The 22,255-nt window shown below is 34.7% G+C and overlaps 1 protein-coding gene and 1 long non-coding RNA gene across 5 annotated transcripts in view; both read left to right on the top strand.

Annotated features, from left to right (window-relative positions):
• Nucleotides 1–22,255, top strand: part of LOC126856527 (UPF0489 protein C5orf22 homolog) — a 569,513-nt gene that overhangs the window by 25,638 nt on the left and 521,620 nt on the right. The gene's annotated exons all lie outside the window — the stretch shown is intronic.
• The window catches only part of LOC126856585 (uncharacterized), a 136,186-nt gene continuing 116,394 nt past the window's right edge, over nt 2,464–22,255 (top strand). Inside the window, exon 1 of the long non-coding RNA XR_007688374.1 lies at nt 2,464–2,602. This is a non-coding gene — a long non-coding RNA (uncharacterized LOC126856585). The remainder of the gene's footprint in view (nt 2,603–22,255) is intronic.

The raw sequence follows: 22,255 nt of genomic DNA, 5'->3' as shown, positions 1-22,255 counted from the left end.
ATGCGCCGCTAAAAGGATATATGACTTAATAGCGACAATCGTATCGGACGTCCCCCCTGACAACGTTTCTTCTGCAATTAATTGTAGTTACCCATTAAATGCAAAAATGTAAGAATAAAATGTCATACGTAATTATTTTAAAAAATTCAGGATTAATGGATTTTAGAAAAAAAAAAAAAAAATAAAAATAATTAGAAATGAGATAACACGTCCAAATGTAAAAATTCATTTTACTACCGTACTTATCGAGGCATCTTATTGCTGTCTCTTTTACTCTAGAGAAATTTATTTTACGAGATTTGGAATGTGGATAAGATTTCCTATTTAACTCTTTATCTTTAATCATCGATGTTCCTTTCGGGTAATGGAAGAGATCATGCTTTGATTGATTATTCCTATGATTTTTTTTGCTTTTCGCGGTTGTTAACAAAATTTCGAGCCGAATTCAATTGAGTGTAATCATTTCAGTGCACAATCAGAAAATCATTCCCGAAGAAGTGATGACCGATAACTCTTGCACGCATCTCTCAAAGGAGTTCGATCTCGTTTTTTTGCATGTTGTTGATCATTCTTATATCGCATATAAGTTTTTCGCGATGCCGAGTGTCGGCCGGATGTGTATACTGTGTGTATTCATCCGGCTGGTTGCTGTCGGTTGTTCATCATGTTTTTTTTTTTTTCCTGATCGAGCCGGTCAGTAGCTGAGATAAAACGTCAATCCGCAAACTCGTTTTGGAATGGGCACACTTTCAGTTTGCACGTACAGAATCGATCAAAGTAATTATAGGTGAAGTAATGATGTCACAATATCTTTTAGTTTTTTCAAGATCGATAATTATGCTTTAATAATTAGCTGATAACGTGTGTGTAAATGTGCTCTGATAAATAGTTTTCATTATAATATCATTATAATATTTATAATATTTATAACATCAAATTAAAAAATGACATTTTTAGAAATGTATGATAATTTCAATTGGAAATAAGATTGATGAGATAATTATAATTAAATAAGTCTGATGAGATAATTATAATTGTGACATAATTATGATACGATTTTATTTTTTAGCTGTGCGACTGATAATTATTTTTAGTAATTGCATGCTTGATAATTAAATAAAATAATTCTCGATTTATAATAAATTATAACATCAACATTATTAATGTAAGAGTAAAATTTATCGGAAAACACTTATAGTTTTTAAAATCTTAAATTTTTCTCTTAAATTTAATATTGATTATTTTCTCTGAAATATTTTTGATTTGCTTTCCGTGTATCTTTGAGAAAATCGGACTTGGGGGGATAGATTATCTTCCCCATACTTATATCTTACATATCTAGATAAATTGTTCAATTCATTTATTAAGACCATGAGAACACGTTAATCGATTAATTTCTTGCCGCGGATATTCAGAAGCCGTGATGAAATGATATCTCATATAAAGTTGTGCTTCTCTCGCCGATCGAAATTTACGATAGAAACGTCGTTGAACGTTAACAGGAGCACCTTGGAGCACCCGAAAGTCCCCTTCCGAAGTGAATCGCGCTAGAGAGATACGAATTTCTACGATGTCGAGACACTCCTCGCCGACGAGTTCGACCTGTGTGGCGAGAGGAGAGATCTCGCGTACGCGCAAAGTGCGAATTAACTATTTGCTACGGTATCGCGTTCCTTTGGCACTTTAACCTTCTTATTCTTTTAGCTGGGAGGCATCTACTGGCTCCCGCATCCAGAAATCACGGTGCTTCGGCTTCGCCGCTGGCCTCGTATTATTGAAATTGCCTAGCGCGAACGTTATATACCTCCCTAGTATGTAATTCTAACAATTCCCATTCTCAAACTGTCTTTATAACTTCAATTCACTATTGCTTCGTTGCAAACGAGATATGTGGAAGTACGAGATATGTTTAGACGAATGATTTTTATATTTCTAATGTAATGCTTTCAACAGTTTCGACATCTCAGATTCAAAACGAATGAAATTACAGTCTGTATACTCATGTCTCAACAAAATATATCTAAGATTATATGTGATTTCGCGTATAATTTAATTTATTAACGTCTCGACATAACAATGATCTTAAATTTTTATTCGTATCTTTCTCGGACGGTTCAGGTGGCATGTCCATATAGAGTTCGCAATAATTATTCGTCTCTTTTCTTCGCGACTATGCGATGAAGAATGGTTAGCAGCGCGGAGAATGAAGGGTGGATGTCTATCCGAGTGTATAGGAAAGAAAAGGGAAAGGCGCGGTGGAGACGACCAGGAAAGGAAGTGCCAGGAAACAAAGAACAAAAGTGGGCGAATTCCCGCTCGGTGTCGAGATAAAGAGAAGAGACGAGAGGTGCGGAGAGGGAACGAGACTGAAAGGAGAAGAAGGAGTCCGCGCGCGAGAGAAGTAGAGAAAGATGATCGCGGCTGCCCGTTGTAGTCTCCTAAAGATATTCGCGGACTAATTGAATTTACGAGCTCGCTCGTCGGACCGGCCGACGTAGGTCGTGCCGACGTCGGTCGGTCTTTGCGCCAGATTCAGCTTACGTTGCCATTAGCGTGCGGTCGTCGTTCCCTCCTTGGTCCAGGTTCTACGGTGGCGATAATCGTAAGTTTCGCGATTATACGACAAACAGCCGAAAACTTCGTTGCCTTGTATACGTGACCGCGATATTTGATACGATACCAGGTGTTCGCTTTTGCTCCGCTCCTTCTCTCCATACTCTCCCGTTGATGAACTCTCGACGGCCGAGTGTGCTCATGCAAGAAAACACGTAATTTCGCGGCGGGGCAGTTTTTGTTTTTATTTCACACGCCTCGATAATTTTGTGGAAAGAAAAAAGTATAATATTGGTTTAAAAATCAGCTCGTTATTGTTTAAAGATCGACTTTTTTTGATCGAGAAATAATTTCTCCTACAATTTTAAGGGGCTTACTAACTTTATTCTCTTTTTCTATATTTGATTATTATATGAACACATTTTTGATTTTATATTTTATATGATTAGATACATCAAATAATAAGTTAAGAAGTTTATTTAACTAATTGTAAGTAGAGAGAGCGAATTTGCATATCGCCTTACAATGATGAATTTTTATCGAAGCCTGTACTCTCTTTCGTGCTACGTAACTCGGTCCCCGGATGTGCTGGAGATTGGTTCAATGAGATGAAACCGGTCTTTATTTGTTTGTGAACTCACAACCGGTATAACTAACCTCCCTTAACGACTAAAGTGTGAATGCGCAAAGTCAAAAAAAAGATGCTACGAGCCAACTTTCTTACTTTTCTATCATTTCCCTCTATTCTATTTAAACAAAAATTTTTTTAAGGATAACATTATTTATGTTTTAATCGTATTGATTGTCAAAGACATAATAATGCTAAATTTATTATAGATTTAAATAAAAATGATAAAGAATAAAATAAAAAAATGATGAAATATTTTTTACTTTGATAAATATGAATTATTGAATATTTTTGGCAAAACAATATAATGCTTTATATTAATGTGCCTTAAAAAAAAGATTTTTAATATCTATTCGAATAATTTACTGTTTTTATTTAATATGTTTATAATCTCTTAATAGCATAATTTATATCATAATATAATGATTCATTAAAATGACTATTGATGATTATTCGCAATTTTGGTACATTCTTTCGAATAGCGACATGTATGTAAAAGACGAACTGCATTAAGCTAGAAAAGAAACGCGCTAACGTCACCATGAAGGCGTTCGGCGAAAAAATGCCGACACTTTTTAACGTTTCCCTTCCGGCACTTCAAAGCCGACGAATTTTTTTTTTATGTCTCTTGTACATCTCTTTTTTTTCTCCTTCGCTTGCATGCTTTCAGAGGTGCAACACGCGATAAGCGTACATTTTTCTGTTCCTCGATATTCCTTTCTTTCTCCGCTTTTCTTCCACGAGAGCTTTCCTGATATTAAAGCCGCGACGGTGTTTTCACAAAAGCGACAAACGGAAAGCGACGCGATTGTTAAACGCTCACGTTAATGTTAATAACGATAATGGATTCGCGACAAAAGAGCGAGAGACGGAAAATAAATGAGAGGATTAGTCAGGAGTTAGGGGAAGAGAGACGCGGGAGAATTGAGTTGTCTCTCTCGTGTGTCTCCATCGGAGCGTAATTAGAAGACATCATTACGTCACGAATTAACAGAGCTTTTAATTTACCGCGAAAATTAATACCGTGCGCGATAAATGCCGGTAACGTGACGCCTTGCAGAAAACATCGTGACTTTATTGAATTTCACATAAAATGTGCGAAATGTCAGTGAGACAGTTTTTATGCACTGTGGTTTTCATCTGCAAACTATTCTAATTCTTGACGATGCTTTTGTCACGTTTACGTGCAAACGCAAAGATAATAACGCGTGACATATACATTATTTCTTGTTATTCAGTTATTAAAGATTTATTTCAAATATTACTACTACACGATATATCTTTTAATTATAATAATTGTATTTAATTGGCGATTTTATAACAAACGCGTGATTTATTTTTTTTTAATGAAAATTTTGAAAGATTGAAAGTAAATTACTGTTATAACAATCGTGTTGACAAAACTAGATGTATATCGAAAATTACTAGTGAGAATAATGATTGGAAATGAATGCAGTGAACAATAATTTAGCAACATATTTATATTTGCGATAAAAAACAATGATATTTCTTTGAATTTTCGAATATATATTTTACACGGTTCATATTGATATGTTATTGTTTACAATATTTTTATGCCGTTACTACAATTTTACAATCTCTCTATAGTTAGGTTACGTATGTGTGCATATAATATGTGTGCAATTCATTTATATATGAGAAACTTTTTCTGATTAGTTTGAAATATTCTTTGAAATGTAAAATATTAGTGTAAAATGTTTTTTGAAGATCCTGCAGAGAGAAATTATATTCTTTTTTAAAAAAAATTTTAGCTTCTTAGAAAAAAATTTTTTTATATCTTTATAACAAATTTATTATTCTTATGTTTAAGCAATATGCTTGATTTTATTTGTGCATGAAATGTCGAGAGACAGTTTTAATTTCGTTTATTTCGCATGTTTGTATCTTCTGCATATTTATTCTCGCTTTAAAAAATAACAGTTTTCAGCCGCTTCCGTTTTAATTTATGCATTCAATTTTGGACGTTAATAAATTCGAATCTTATTCGCGAAAACAGCAACTACTGACGCGCGTCGGTGCAAGAAGCGAACATGAAATTTTAGATGAGAGTCGAGATGATATCTACGCCAAGTTGGTGCCAACTTTCAGTCTGCGACACATTGCTTCCTGCTTGTTTCGCGATACGTGAATCATACGGGACAGGTTGACGTATCGGACGATCATCAGGCCCCGTGTAATAAAGGACGAAGCCTCCTAATTGCGGATTAATGACCACATCATCCGGTCCATTCCACGAACATTCCACTTCTTCGTTCTGCACACTCGTTTTGTGCATTTTTTCTTAAGACTAAATTCACAAATTCAAGCTCCGCAGAGTGGAACTATAAATCATTGCCATTACAATGCCATACAATCTGCAGTTTTTAATATAAATATTCAGAATAGCGTTATTGTTCTTGCACCTAACATAGTTTACCTCTTTTTGGGAATAAAATAATAATTAATTGTCGAGTATTGTACAAAAGTTCAAAAGTAAATTTTAGTTTCATTTTGGTTATGAGAAAATATTCAAAAGAATATTATAATAATAATATTATATATATAATATATATTTTATATTTGTATATATAATATATAATATATGTATAATTTGTGGAAACCGTTTATGCAATTGTTTATATTATTATTATTTAATTCTGTTTTAATTTTTGGAAAGCTATTTGTGTTTACAGCAGTATTATTGAGAGATTTTGACGTATACAAAAATTACTTATGACTATTTGTAACCAATTAAAAATGGATTTGCGGGTAAAAAATTATTGCTACAGATTTATGTAATATGTTAGAACGAGGAATGAATATTTTTTCAAGTTTGTCAGCAATTACCAAATATATCTTGTATTTTCGATTGGAACAGAACTCGATTGGAGCTTGAAAATAATTGGATCGATTTAAGTAGAGAGTACATCCATTCCTGAATGTCTATGCTTTTTCTGGTTGCCGTTACTTTTTCGTTTTCTTCGTTCGATGAAGAAAGAAGTACTCTTATCTCTCTAATAATGGAATTGGACGCTTCTTATTTCAAATATACTGGCTCAGATAACATCAATAAAATTTAACAAGATTCACATTTAACATTTGTAAATATTTCACTTTTCTTTCCTTCGTACCTTTTACATAACACTTTTTAAATAATATAATATAATTTTTATTGTATACGCTTTTTTCTTCATATGATTATTCTATTGTTTTGTTTTGTAATAACTTTCCATATCGTAGCTCACATTGGAATAAAATGTAATTTGTCCTGAGCATCATCACAATGCTGTAGCGGTTGAAAGTTACAGCTTGGTATTAATAAAATATTATTACGTTGAGAGAAAATTTATATCGATTTATGTTATGGTAAAAATGATGATTGTACATAACTCAATTGAATGTAATCGAGAATGCTACTATATATTACGAAGTTATTTAAGAATTAAATATATTTGAATTACTTGATGCATTATGAAAAAAAGTTATATATCAATAATAAAAAAATGTATAATGTACATTTATAAAAACTTGAAAACCTTTTTGAGAACTATATTTTATGGTAACTTTCATGAATTTATTATACATTGTTACTTATTGTCACGACTGTAAAGAGTTTATAACTTTCAAAAGATTTTATTCTATATTTTCGGAATTGTATTATTATTTATACGCGGACATATCGATTCGATTACTTTTTCTTTCTTCTCGTTTTTATTTCCAACAATACCCGCTTTTATTTCCAACATTAACACTAACTCTCACGAAATTGCCATCGTACTTCTTTAAATGGGCCGAGCATCATGTTCGAACAAATTGCAATGGACGTGTCGTGTTTCATTCTACACGTGTACGTAAAGTCGGCGTTCGACTTCGCTCCTTGTTTCGCGAAAGAAATGAAGAAAATATGTATGCTGATACGCGGATCGCGGCTTGCAATCCCGTCTGGGAACCAGTTTCCTCGGATACGACGGACGCCTTTTTATAGATGCTCTCGGGCGCTATCAAACGCGGCGCTATCATCTCCGCCTAATTATTGATTCATCGTAGGCATGCGATAGTCGCACGACGGCCTGCAGTGATTTATTTTTTCGCCTTATCGACTCGAGCGTTTCAATTATTCCGTTTCTTTGCAGGATATGATTGGATGCCTATATATGCGAGTTTTTCTTCGCTCAAACCTCGTGTTAGATGTAACATGCCGCTTCGAAATATGAAAGTCACGTATCTTCGGACGGACAAACTTGATTTAAAATTTGCTTTTACATGTATTTTGAAATATGATTTTATTAATTGTAGCTTTCAATGACAGATAACGATACAAGTAGTTAGGAAAAGAGGAACTGTATTTGATAAAAATGTTCATAATTCTAGAGTAGGTGATTAATATTACACAGCGAATAAAAGTTAAAATTAAATATTTTTGTATTCCCGTATCTACTTTCTATGTATCAATTTACACAGGAAATAGCATTTGAGCGTGTCAAGAAGATGAATAATTAATTTTAATAGAAGATAGACTCGCTTATATTTAATCCGAGGAATTTAATGGACACAGCTATACTTTCATGCCGCTACTTTAAAATCCGTCCGATAACGTATGATTACAATCAGAAAAGGTAGTATTAGAGACACATTTAAATGTTCTAGTCTGTAGCCCTTACAGTTCGACTCGGTACGGTTGGATCGATCAAAATCCTCATTAATCATTCGGCTAAGAAAGTAATCAGTGTTGCTTGTTGAGCGTGTTTTCAATTAAACATGGTAAATTGCGGTTTGCTTCATTTACAATTAAGAGCGCTTCTTATAGGGTTCCGAAGGCGGCGACTGAATTACACATTCGCAATCAATGTCGATAATAATGCGGCGCAAAGTTCAACGCTGTGCGATCTTAATGAGCTTTATGCACTGTTGTTGCTTCATCAACCTTTCACTGTAATTGTAGACGAATCCCTAATTCATTCGAATCGTTTTTCTCATCCCGCGCTCGTTCGCATGTGATGCGCGTGTTTCTTGCACATCACTTGCTAACAAGAATCTCTAATAGAAATGAATATTCTGAGAAACTGCCGAGCATCTTATCTGCAACTCGCGGTTCGCGATGAATATGAAAACTAGTGATGCTGCTAGTAACGCTCATTACTCATTCTATGTTGATAGATTCAAATACACAGGAAGAGATAGCAACTCTTCATTATATTTATATTACTTTATATTACTTTATATCATTCGATTATTAAGTTGTATGGGAGTGATATAAAAAACGCATTTTGAAAAATTATTTTAGATGCGACCAAGGGGAAAATTATTTATTATTTAACTTAGTATTGTTAATTGAAAGTTTTAATCTCAATTAATTTTTACGCGATCTTCATCATGAAAATTTATATAATTTTGAAACTTTAAAATTTAAAAATTTTTTACGCCTAAGTGGGAAAAATATAATCAAAATTTTACTTTGATTAATAACTTGATTTAATAACCAAAACTTATCGGCAATAAACGGAGTACTTAAAGAAATTTGAATCGAGAGGGCTGGGTCAATATTTTCGGGTCAAATATCGTACACATGATATATCCAGCGACATAAACCATACGTGAGCGTATGTCGACACGTACGTGCCGTTAAGAAACTTCCTTATTTGGATCGCTCGGCTGCTGTTACGTGCAAACTGTCCAGTCGACATTGTTGCATTCTTTGGCCAAGTCTTTCGTCGAGTAGTTGAAGACTCGGCTCTCTTAGAACTTTTAGTCGAAGAAGAATATTTCCGAGATTGAGAGAAATCGCTACGTGCTCGTGATTTTATCCGTTTGATACAACATAAAGTAGTACAAGTAAATTTTTTCCCACACGAGGACATTATATTGCGTTTACACGATTGCAAAATACGATGCAACTCATAATGTGACGGATTGTTAATGTATTGTTATTTTTGTTTCTATTTCAATTTTTTATATTTATAGATCTATCTCTATTTTAATTTTTCATATTATTAAAAATCAATCAAATTCTCATTATACATGAAATTATTCTCTCGCTGAAATATATTAGATAAGATACAGGTGTAAAAAATTAGTGAATAGATATCGTGAATAAATAATCTGAAAAGAGGGATTGAATAGCAGCGGTTACGTTGTCGATTAATCATATTATGGGCGCGAAAAGCCGACGAATCACACCTGAGTCGCAAGGTGTACTCTGATTCGATTTGAGCATATCGATCGATCGATTAGATTCCGGTTAAAAAGAAAGAATAACATAATTGAGATAAGTAGGGCTACTTTATAATGAGGGAGCGCATATCATTCGTTACTATTTTTGGCTTCGGCGCCCATACGTGTTAATACCTGCTGTTGTGCTGTGAAATATAGATACCGTCGGTATCGTTAATGCAGCAACGTGTAATTTACCGATATATCGCAGCTTAATTTAACTCCGTTCCTAAGTTATCCTTTTTACTTCTTTCAGACGCGATAACTAACTTTTAGTTAGCAAGACTGTCAATTTTCGCGGCGAAAACCATCTTTATTCGACGACAAATCATTTATCAGATATTTACAGCTTGAAAAGTTTCAGATCGATCCGGTATTTGTAAGAGAAAATCAAGGGCTGAGATGTATAAAAAAAAGAACTTTCAAATATAATTAAATTATTGGTTGAAAAAGTTTAAAATGTCATTTTCACAACTTTTCCTAAAATTTTCTTAAAGCAAATTAACAGTGGAAGATTAATTGTGCGTGTGTGAATTTAACAATATACATATACATATATTACAAATGCAAAAGCGTGTCGGGATTTTCAGACAACAATAATAATGTAAAAATTAATGCAATTACGTTACTTGTTCTCGGCATTTTGTATTTGACACTACATCTTACATTCTCTCGACAAAATTGATCTGGCATAAAACTACACTGCGATCGCGGCAATTATTATATGGCCTGATTTCGTAAAGAACCTGCCGTGGCTAACCCACGTTGCTCACAATATAGCGTACATGCATATAATGCGATGCAGAATAATAACGCTAGACACACGTCGTAATAATTTTGCTATAAATTACAATAACTTGATTGCGCATGAATCGTTATTATTGACTTGTTTATCTCGTAAAACACGATTTGAAAAGTGAAATAAAATTGCATATAAAATCACATCACATATTTATCTCTGACAGCAATCTGTTTTCTTCTTTTTAATAAAAAACATACAATTTGCAGTTTAAATATTTTATACAAAGTTATGTGTATATGTATAAATTATATTTATACATATTTATGTCAATGGGATATTAATGGGATGCGTAATTAAAAATCGATAACGTGTTTAGCACTTCCTATGTATTGGATAGTTTAGGTACACACATAATATATATAAAAACTGAAGGCACGTGATTATTATTAATTTCTTGTGCTAATTAAAATATCGAACAACTTTTTTCATTAATTTTATGATATAAATAATTTTGATAATCGAATATGTTATAGGCCAATATACAAATCCGTCATTGGTTATGTTATGAATACAAAGTCATCATATTTTTATTCTGAAATTTCCAGTCTCTCAAATATTAAGTGACGTTTCTTTGTTGTCTCAATAATTCAATGCGACTGACATTTCTCGATCAAGATCAAATCAAAATTTATGCGACTAATGATCGCCATTAGTTTGGACAATAGCCTTTTCATTAATTTTCACGGTCTTCAGATGATTGGCAAGCGTAGTTTATGTTTGCTTACTTACGCTGTCGCCGATCGCTGCCGATATTATTACATCGAGCGGTAGGTGGCCCTTGAGAGCTTCTCCGTGCCGTGGCCACTTCCATTTGCCATACAACTTCCCGAGAGAACCGATCCATCGTCCGATGAGTGTAATCAGCAGCTGGCCTCCGCCCTGCACGCAGCGGACGTGTTCTCCGCGCTGGCTGGAGCGCTTTTTAGACGCACACTACGTCGTTATCAATATCATTATGAGAACCGTAGGTGGGCAGTGCAGGTCGGTCCGCTTAGATCCCGGAAACCGAATGACAGAGAGAGAAATTTCCTCTCGCCCTCTTTTGCATGTAATCGCCGACGGAGTTACGCGCGATCCATCATCGGATATACGCAATCATCGAGCTCCTTCTTCTCGTTAGATGTATTCCGGCACGTTGGTCTGCACGATTCTCGAATCGTTGCTCATTTCCGCTTGATAACGATATCAGCCGCACGCGAATACACGCTTGTCTTTTTTCTTTCCGGGTTTGAGTGGCACCACAGGTTTTTCCCCTTTTTCTTTTCTTTTCTTTTTTTTTTTTTTTGGAGCAGCACAACACACATCCGCCGATTGACGTAAACACTATATCATCTTGTTCGATTGTGTTTATGCGAGTGTAATAAGCAAATCTGATCTTTGATCACTTTTGTAATATCAATAAGATTGTTGTTTTTGACGATTGTTTTTTTATTGTTAATTAATAAATTAATTTTAAATTGATTTTTTTTTTGTTATTTAAAAATATATGCTCGTCAATAATGCTCGGCTCGATTTCGAAAAAACTTTAATCCTCACTGGAAATTCCGTCTTTCTGTGTGTGGAATTGCGGTGGATTGACCGGAGCCGCATACCACTTCGGATTGGAAGAGGATTGCCTTGAAAGTTTTGCACGGAGGGCGCGAGGGCTACAGGAACCGGGAACCAGGAACTAGGAACCGAGTGGCAGACCGGCTTGACTGGTCCAGAGCCTGGCTCATATGTAGGTGTACGTACAGGTACACATAATACATCAGTGGGTTCGAGATGCATGTGGCTGTCTCGCTCACGTAATCCGCTGGGAGTGGCGCGATATTGCTCGATTCGATTATAGTCGGCTAGCTCGTGCAATACAGAATAGTGGATTCAAGGGTGAAATTTCATGTTATGAAAAGTTGATAGAATCTAGATAGGAACTTGGGACGAGAACTCCTTTTTCCTCATCTCAGAGAAAAATATCAAAAAACTGCTTCCCTCGTCTGTGCTGTTTTGTTACTTTCTTTATTAATTTATTATATCTTACATATTTGAATCTTAATATTATAAATATTTCAGAAGTTATACAAACGATTTCAAAAAGTATTACATTTTGAATTATGTACACATATGTACTAAAAGAGAATACATGCTGTTATACATTTAGTATTTCAAAATAATATCATCTTTATCTGCTTTTGAGAACACAGGAAATGCATGTATAATATTTTATTTATTTTTGCATTTATTGAAAATGAAGCTTTGCTTTTCGCTAAGATAATCCACCTTTTGAATTATCTTTATCATCTCTACGCGTTTGCATAGCATGTAGTTGAAAATGAAATGTCAGAGTAATATTGATACAATTTATCTCTTTCCTTCGTGAAAAGAATCTTGATCGAGGAATGTCAGTCCCATTGAATGACTAAATAGAAAGTCTAAATGGAATTCCATAAATTTCTAGCAATTTAGCAAGACAAGTTGCATGACGGCAAAAATTAATGATATTACATGTGTAGGAGCGGAAGATAAATAAAGCTAAAAGTGCAAATATTTTTATGCTATTCATTGATGCTACAAGAGCACTATCGGATCATAACTTTTCATTATACGAATCCTGAAATTATCGAGCGTCATAGAGGCCGCATGTATACTTTAATATTGTGTCATTTTCGCATGTCAGTTTTTCATCCCAATACACATAATCTCTTTTAGTTGGATTTTTATGTTTGAAGGATATTGCAGCGAATAACGACATAAGCATTTTATCGACGAACAAATTTTTGTTAAAATATATAATTTAGAAAAGAAAACAGATTTAAACAATTTTGAGTTTCAATTTCTTTCAAGTTTTAGACAAAATCATTTTTCGAATAAAATCTTTATACAAAGTGCAAAGTATTTAAGTTTCTCAATTATTATTGTCTATAATTTTTGTCTGAAAATTATCTATTTTATGGCTTTAAATGCATTTTGCTCGCATTTGCAATAACATATATTAAAAATAAAAGTACTGTCAATGAAAATGTAATCTATATATTTTTGTACATTATTATTGATACTTCATTAATGATACAGTCTAAAATATAAGAATGGATATTTTTGATTTATAGTATCTATTATGGACATGAAATAAATCCGTCACAAAAAATTAAATATGTGAGCATAAATCAAATATGCTGGCCAGCGGCTGATAACGACCGCCCGGTTAAGGATTTTCTTATTACCGTTAGATTTAATTAATTAAAATAACATTGTTTCCAGTTTCATGATCCTCTAAATTATAGAAGCGCGTTGCAAAAATTTTCAGTTATCTTGTTCAACTTTTAATTATTTTGTTGAACGTAATTAATTGTCGGTTGATTATTCAATTAATTCGTTGCATTGATGAGTTTTTTTTTTTTAATGTTATTATGTAATTTATTTTTTACCTCAGCAGGTAAATTTATGTGATTTATACCGAAGGGAAAAAACACATCCAGGCCACCGGTTAATTAACGCATTTAGACTTTTAAGGTCGACAAGTCAGTAAAACAGAATTCCCATAAATACGCCCAAGTAATTTCGGGATTTACACATTGCACGCGATAGTAAAGATGTGTAACCTATTTTATAGCACTTATGTCAACGTGACCTCAACATAACTCGACCTCGAAGTTACTTTCTGACATGCTAGCGAATTTTTTTGCTCGAGCATAATTCATCGAGCAGAATTATGAGCTCCTACGCATATATATTTATTACAATAATGTATAAAATCTTATTCTTGATCTAGTTTTTATTAAACAGGTGTATGTTGGCAAATTTAATTTTCTTGTTGTCAATTAATTGTCAATCATATCTTTAGCGTTGCATATTGGCTAATGACGTTCGTGTAAACTGATAGTCAGTTAATTGTAAAGAGATATAAAATAGTAAAATTACTAGTTTTGCCTAAATCATTACTAATATGTAAATTTCTTTGCTAATAGAAATATGAAACGTGATTTTATATCGTAATATTCGATAATTAGTAGAACAGATGTGTTGCTTGAAAAAAATGGATACATTCACGAGCAATATTGATTCAATTTGCGTGAACTATAAATTCAGTAAGAATTGTTGCAATTGTTAAGTTGTTTTTGTATTCCGCTTATTAAGTAACCATTTAACATATAGAAGATATGGCCGCCATTCAGAAAGAAATCAGATATGATCGCGTGAAATTACCGCTGGGAAAAAAAGAAGAGAGACGCTTTTAATTAAAAATAATTATGACTTGTGTATGTCATGCAAGCTGCATTTACCTGTCGCCGCGTAAGAGATGGCAGCAGGCAGCGAAACTCGAATATTAATCGAGATCCCGTTATAGCGACAAATTGGCTATCAAAATGTCGCGTCAGTCTTGTGATCGTCCATATTGTGCATATAAGCCAAGTTATCATTACGGGGATTTCGATGATGCACCGCGAAAATGTTCGTTTATCCCTCCTTAAAAGGAGAGATACCCTTTTTTTTAATTTGTGCGAAGTCGATCGCATTTATTCAATCTACCTTTTCCTCATACGCGTAAGCCATGAGTAACGTTCAGAAGCGTTCTCCTTCATTTTTCGATTCTTATTTAATATAGTAATGAAGATTTTTTATCTTCACACGTATTTATTGGAAAAAAAAAAATTTTAATTGATATCTTTTGCTGTACGATTTTTCTCCAATTTATTATAGTAATTATTTATTTTAATTACAATTTTTCTTATCCGGACCTGTATGATTAATCATTATCTTCATCTTCTTCCTTTTAATTGGAAAGGCGATATTTTTCATTCTCTTATTTTATTTGCGTATGTCAATCGCTCGCAATTATTTCATACGATTTTCTTTATTTAGAAAAGATGATATCCGCTTTATAAATTTGGCTTCAGTTAAAAATGGTATTTTTTAAACAATTAAAATACAAATATTTTTAACAAGAGATATATAATTTATAAAATTTTGAGAAAAAATATTTATATATATAAAATATTAAAGATTTTTATAAAATATTTTTATTATTCTCTCGGAAAAATCTATTAAAAATTTTATTGTAAAAGAGAGAGAGAGAGAGAGAGAGAGAGAGAGAAAGAAAGATTATTAATTTTTATCATATTTTCAGCAAATTCTTTAAGAGTTTGCGAGAATTTATTTAATAATTGTCTTCAGTAACAAATTTATCCAAGTGTATTGATAAATCGATATTGCGCCTTCTCGCCTGCATCGTCCGCCCTCATATATCTCTGTCGTTTCACGAGCAAAGCTATTCGAAAGGCAGGTATATTTCAAGGTTATCCGGTTGCCTCTGCTTGTCACTGAGGGCAGAATCGACCCGATCCTCTTCATCGGGTCTCCGACTGTTACCGTAGCAACAGACCAAGCCAAGCTTTCGTAATGCGTTTCCATTCTACCGCCACCTACCTAACTACCCTCGCATTGCCGGGTTTTTCCTGTCAGCGTCAAGGATGGCAAGTGCACCGGGGAGATCTTGAAAAGGAAAAAAAAAAACACGGTTTCATGAGCGCCATTCGTTCGGCTGGGGAGAGAGAAAGAAACAGAGCGGTGGGGTTTGACGAGAGTCGTTTGAAAGGGGTTTAGTGAGGAACGGGAGGAAGAGTGGGTGAGAGGGTGAGAGAAAGGAACGAGAATATCCACAGAGAATCGAGACGGGCGATAGGACGGGCGTTGCCATGCCGACGAATTATTATTTGCGCCCTCGTGCGTCGCTTTAAAAGGGAGTCCGCCGGCACCCTCCATGCAGTCTCGCACCTGGCCCCGCCCCTGCTCGCTGCCAGCGTCGATATGGATTTTTTTCTTCTCCGATCCCCCGGCGTCTCCTCCACTTGAAAGCGGCGCGACGCCCGAATTTTGTCCGACCCCACCATCCTGCTTACGCCGCCAACCCTCTTCTTCGCCACCACCCTTCTTTCTCTTCTTTTTCGCCATCGCGGCTCGAGATGTATATCAGAGATCTCTCGAGCATGCCTGGGTCGCGACGACCTTTTGTCGCCTTCCTCGCGCGTTGTGCGACACGGCTAGCCGGCTCGATGCGGGCGACGAGACGCCGGTGACGGCTAGGGCGACGACGCTAGGAGCGCTCGAGCACTCGAGACCTTTGAAGGCGTACGACGCGTCGCGCTCTGATGAGTTTGAAGGGTGCCGCGATTCGGAATTGCGACTAGGATTTTGGGGTTGGATGAGGATACCGACTCTCTCTCTCTCTTCCTCTCGCCCCGATTGTTTGTAATTTCGCCGCCATTCTTCCGTGCGCGAATACCCACACAGTTGAAAATGTCTTTTCTTTTGAATGTTGCGACATTTTCTTACAAATAAAAAATTAAATATTGTTTGTGTATAAAATTTTTTAAGAAACTGCATCTTTTTATACTATTCCTTGTATCCTGAACGTTTGTATATAAAAGAATTTCAAATAATAATGCCTTATATGTGGCATATATATATGTAGACATATTAAAATTGTTGAAAAATAATCACAATTATTTTAAAATTATTTTTTTTTTTAATATTTTTAGTATTCACATTTTTCTAATTTTAATGATTTACAATTTTTATTCTGTTTAAACACGTTTTTAATAGGTATATCTTAGATTATTTTTAGGTAATTATTCAGAGATTAGTAATATTTTTCGCTTAAATTTCTTTTTCTTTATCATTAAAAATAAATGTAATATTATTTTATGCCACACATATATACTTTTGCTGTAATGAATTAAATCATAATTTTAAAAAAATTCCTAAACATATTGCAGTTAGAAATTAAATTATAAAACGCACGTAATAATTTAATTAAATATCTAATAATATAAATAATTAATTGTATATGTTTTTTAATTAATGTCTCTGTAATTTAATGTATAATAATTTAATTTAATAGGCGGAATATGCGTGCGATATTTTTTCGAATTTAGGCTACACGCTATAATGCTGTTATGAGGTAATTTAATAAGTAAATTGAATATAAAATTAAATATTAAATTGCAGATAGAAACTTGAATGTTTAACTATGCGGATGAATGTAATTAAAATTGTGCAGATCACGTGCAATTCACGAATGTGAATTTGCTGTACAATTAATATATCGTTTGCGTGACCATATATAATTGTTACGTGCTGTAATAATGTTTGTGACATTCTAGCAGTAGGCATGATAACTACAATTAAACAAGTCTTACAGTGTGAAATTAAAGCTTTCGAGACATTCACTTATTCGAAAATTACATTTTCAGAATTAGCAGAAATGATTGATGGTGTATTGCACATACTTTATAATTTTATTCTATACATATATGCTCCTTTGCTACTTATGTTCGAAAAGTTGACATTTTATTTTTGAAAGATATTTTTGCATTTGTATGCGAACATTTGCTTCAGCAATAAATGCAATTAAAATCATTATAATATACATCGATGCATCTCAAATCTATCAAAAAATTGATTTTAATCTTTTTAACGATTATTGATTCAATATATTGCATTATGCTAGAAAGATATATATTTATATTCGTATAAAATCGATGACACATAATAATAACTTGAAGCATTTGCATCATTGTCGCATACTTGAAATTGATGATTTTCTCGTCTCTTTGAACGAATCTTCTGACAATCAAATCAAATCTCTGTTACATTTCTCTCTTTTAAAATTATGTCGAGAGTTCCAAGACTCATATACATTCATTAGGTGAAAGTAAGCAGAGACGATGATGAAATTATCAGTCGAATCTACAAAGATAATTATGTATGTATTACTCTCTGCTCACGCGGCTCGGAAGAATAGCTTCATTGACAGAATGACTGAGTTCTTGACGTTTTTTGTTTTTTTTTCTCTCTCTCTCTCTCTCTCTTTCTCTCCTTAAATTGAAATTTTATGCTCTTGCAATTTGCACGCCGGATAAATTTTTGCATCAGTAGAACCGCGACCTCGATTATTGTTAATTAATGCTCTAACGAGTACTTGTGTCTGAAATGGTTGCCTCGGTAACAGGGGTAGCCGAGTGTTCTCGAGTTAATTTCTATGGGGATTTGAACAGATCGATGTGAGTTTCCATGTTTCCTTCTCTCTCTCTTTCTTCTTTTCTCTATGGATTGAGCCAACTGAGTGGATTTGTCTGAATCCCTCATAACCATTGCAACATAGAATATGTGTCAATATTTTTGAACTAAACAATAATTTGAACTAAACAAAATAAGACCAATTTATTTTTTTTCCAAATAATGAGATTATAAAGTTTGACTACTAATATCTAAATGAAATAGAGCAGGTTTCATTGTTACATACAAAGATACATTATTTTTCTATTATTTTATTCTTCAAGTATAAAAGCGAAAACGTATGAAAATTGAGGAATTATTAAAAGCTAAAGAAGTAATGACAAATTTAATAATTATGATATTATTAAATCAAAATAATTTTATGAATGAAAAACTCAGTTAAATCTTAAATTTAAAAAAATAAAAAAAAATTCTATATAGCAATAAAAATTAAATAAAGACTGTATTTTTCGAAAACACGCAACAATTAATGAGGTGAATAATAAATGAAATTAACATTAATTTATCGGTAGAAGTCAATCAGAGAATTTTTGATTTTGCTTGTGTTTAGTCAAAGGCGAAACGACAGAGACGAACAATGGTAGAATTCATCACCGTGATTAACGGAACTTTAGTCGCGTTGAAAATCACGCGTTTCGAGATTACGTTCGCCTCGCGTATTATTCGTCCTCGAATATATATCACCGAGTTTAATCCAATATCCTGTGCGCGCACCGCACGTGCAATCCGCGTCGATCACAAAGAGAATCACGTATCGCGGGGCGCGTCTATGTGCGCGTGTCGCACACCGACACACCGTCACAAGCACCATACGATACGCATTGTGGTAGAGGATGAGTGGCACTCGGAGGGTCGAGTGGATCCTTTCACGATATACAGCCAGAGGCCCATGGGGTTTCTCTCCGTATCGCGGACTCTTTCCCACTCGCTCACCTCGGGTAGCCTTTGCGAAATCCTCGAGCGAGATAGTCGACGCCCTTGTCAAGGGCAAGACAGAAGGAGAGGAGGGTAAGATCGGCCATGTTGCCGGGGGTGTGTCCAAGGGTGTAGCCCGGACCATGGATCTCCATGACAACCTCGTTCTATTCCGACCAGCCGGAAGTGAGGGCCGCTAGCGTGGTGCGCTCAACCCTCCAACCGGAAGCCGTCGCAACCGGAAATTGGGTTGCGGGGGCAGCGAGTGGGAGCTGTACGAGGGAGGAACGAACAAGGAATTGGGGAGAGGGGGAGCTACGGGGTGGGGAGAGTACGGTTAGCTCTGGCAAAAAATGCGAAAGAATCATGCGATCCCCCGTTGATATAGATACGGTGAAACGCACCCTACCGTGACGCTGGATGATCGATGACGATGTCGGGACGTGCGAATACGTATATACGGCACCTACCGTGTAACGGTGTGTCTTTTGTTCCTCCTGCGCTACGTTGATATCCAGCTCTCGACTTAATCATAGGCTTCGCGTAAGTGCATTAGGATGTATCAGATTGATACGAGCGCGCCTCGTTTGGCACATCGTGGCGCATAATGAGGCGACGCGCGATTCTGACGCACCGTCCTACCGGAAGGAAGCGACGCGTGTATTAATTTATCGGGGGAAAATTACGACGGGATTTATAAGCGAATTTTCCCTGTTAACCGTATCCAGACGTATGTTTTTAGTTTGAAAAAAGTTCGCGCTAAATACATCTTGAAAAGAAGTAAGAGACGATTTTTTAAATCATTAGACGATTATAAATTTTAAAATTTTATGATATATATATATATAAATTTAGAAAGAGAGATTTTTTATTTTATTAGAAATTATAGTAGAATGTTTTGTATAAACTAAGAAGATACAATTAGTCTCTTAATTACTGGAAGAATCTATAGAAAGCAGTATAGGCGAAAAAAGAAAGGAATTGCCAGGCCATTATCTTCCCTTTGCAAGGAAAAAACTTGCAGACTTTCTCATCGCGCGGAACAATCGCTTAGTTAGTCATGATAGCAGCGAGTCGCGAGAAAAAAAAAAGATACCATAACGAGACCAATGTAGACTAATCTTTTCCGATGGCTGCCTGCCTCCTTGCACTCTCTCATTAGCAGGTCGCGAGTAGCGCCGCGCCTTCATGCGCTCGAGTGCATTACAATCTCTCGATGGAGATCGTAATCCTTATTATCTCGCGGCTCTCTCGTTAGCGCCAATCTATTCTTTGTTTTGAGTCTTATGAGCTATAAAATAAATTAGAGAGAGAGAGAGAGAGAGAGAGAGAACCGCATAGATGAGTTTGCGTGGTATGCGTGGTATGCATCTGCAACGCGCGTTGCGCGATGCAGCATGCAGCGTTATAGGCACAGAGATACTCTGAGAGAGATAGACGCACCTTTGGAGTATAAATATATTTACACGCGTGCCACACGCGGAACCTCCGCGAAACTGTGCATTCACGCGAGGAAACGGCGAGAATGCGTCCCGCGAGAGATTTTCGCTCGAGATGTGGGACAACTTCTTCTATGAGATGGCATTGCGGGAATGAACGTTTTTACCGAAAAACACTATTGGCATTGATACTTAAGCCGGTTGTAAATCATCGTTAGATCTGTGTTCTTTGATATCGCAATGCGGTACCGGTAATCCACGATTTCATGGCATGCCTCTCCTCGCAGGCGATACATAAGTACTATCCGAGGATTTTATGCATTTCATGATCAGATCGGCGAAATTGTGTGATGGTCCGCGAGCGGGAATAAATTTTTTTTTATAACGCGGATAATGTAACGTTTCGAGGAAACTTGACGTTTATGTCAAAATTGTTTCGTATTATCTTAATATGCTTAATTTTAGGAAACATGTTATAATTACAATAATTTTTTAAATGTGTTTAACCTATATCTAGTATTCTTTATATTTATATTTAAGATTGTATTTTAATTTCGACAACATTTGGAATAATTAAACATATAGTATATATAGAATATATAAATGTATAGAATAAATAAAGATTAAAAAAATAAAAAAAATAGAATAAATAAAGATTAGGAAAATTATTTCTATAGTTTTTCATCGATGAGAAATATTTGATTTATCAAACTTAAAAAATAATTTTCAAGAATTTTGATACATGAACAATCATTAAGAAAAATCGTCATCTAAGAGCGCGCCAGTTAATAATGTCCGTAATTGTTCTAATTGTTTTTTATCAAGGATTTTAGCAAGTGAATGAAATAATTATAAGCTGAATATCATGTAGTTGAATCTGAACTCATTTGGCGAAAGAGAGATATTAACTATCATATTAGTACGCCAATTAGATCAGTTGTTTTATGTATTGAAAGATACAGCTAATGAAGCTTGATATCTTGCAAATATAACTACAAAGTTATGATTTCCCATATCCACATAGCCAATCTTATCTTCTGTAATATCGCGCTGGGTGATTCTTGTTCACCGCATTGAAAGGAGAAAGATTAAGATTTTATTATGAATATCATCACGAATATATTACACGAGGCAAATTACACGCATTTACATCAATCTGATACATCCAAATGCACTTACATAAAACTTGTGCTTATGCGGAATATCCGCAGACCAGATAATGCAATAGGTATCGTATGCGTATGTGGCGTTTAACGAATAAAGTTAAAACTCCATGCAATGCAACGCAATATTGTATATCGACCATTATGGATATTAATAAGTAAATTACTACAAGATAATTTTTTTAAAGATTTTTTAAATACTATCTCTATATAAAAAATAGAAAGTTTAATTTAAATCTCGATTAAGTGAAATTCATGGTATGATCCACAGCACTTTCTCAGTGATGATAAATAATTTTATGCTGTTTAAAAGTCTGTATATTTATAATATTATTATCGCAAATAATATATTATTACAATTTCTGAGCATATGTATGCATTATTTTTGTGCGCATGTTTCGAAACGCCGGAAATTCTCGTCGCGCCGCGTGAATCGGAGCGTGGGGTGTCGGGGAAATATACGGGGATGGATTTTTTTCGTGGCGATGCC

Source organism: Cataglyphis hispanica, chromosome 2, assembly GCF_021464435.1.
Source record: "Cataglyphis hispanica isolate Lineage 1 chromosome 2, ULB_Chis1_1.0, whole genome shotgun sequence".
Classification (NCBI taxonomy): domain Eukaryota; kingdom Metazoa; phylum Arthropoda; class Insecta; order Hymenoptera; family Formicidae; genus Cataglyphis; species Cataglyphis hispanica.
The sequence above is the reverse complement of the archived record's forward strand: the minus strand, read 5'-3'. Positions and strand labels throughout refer to the sequence as shown.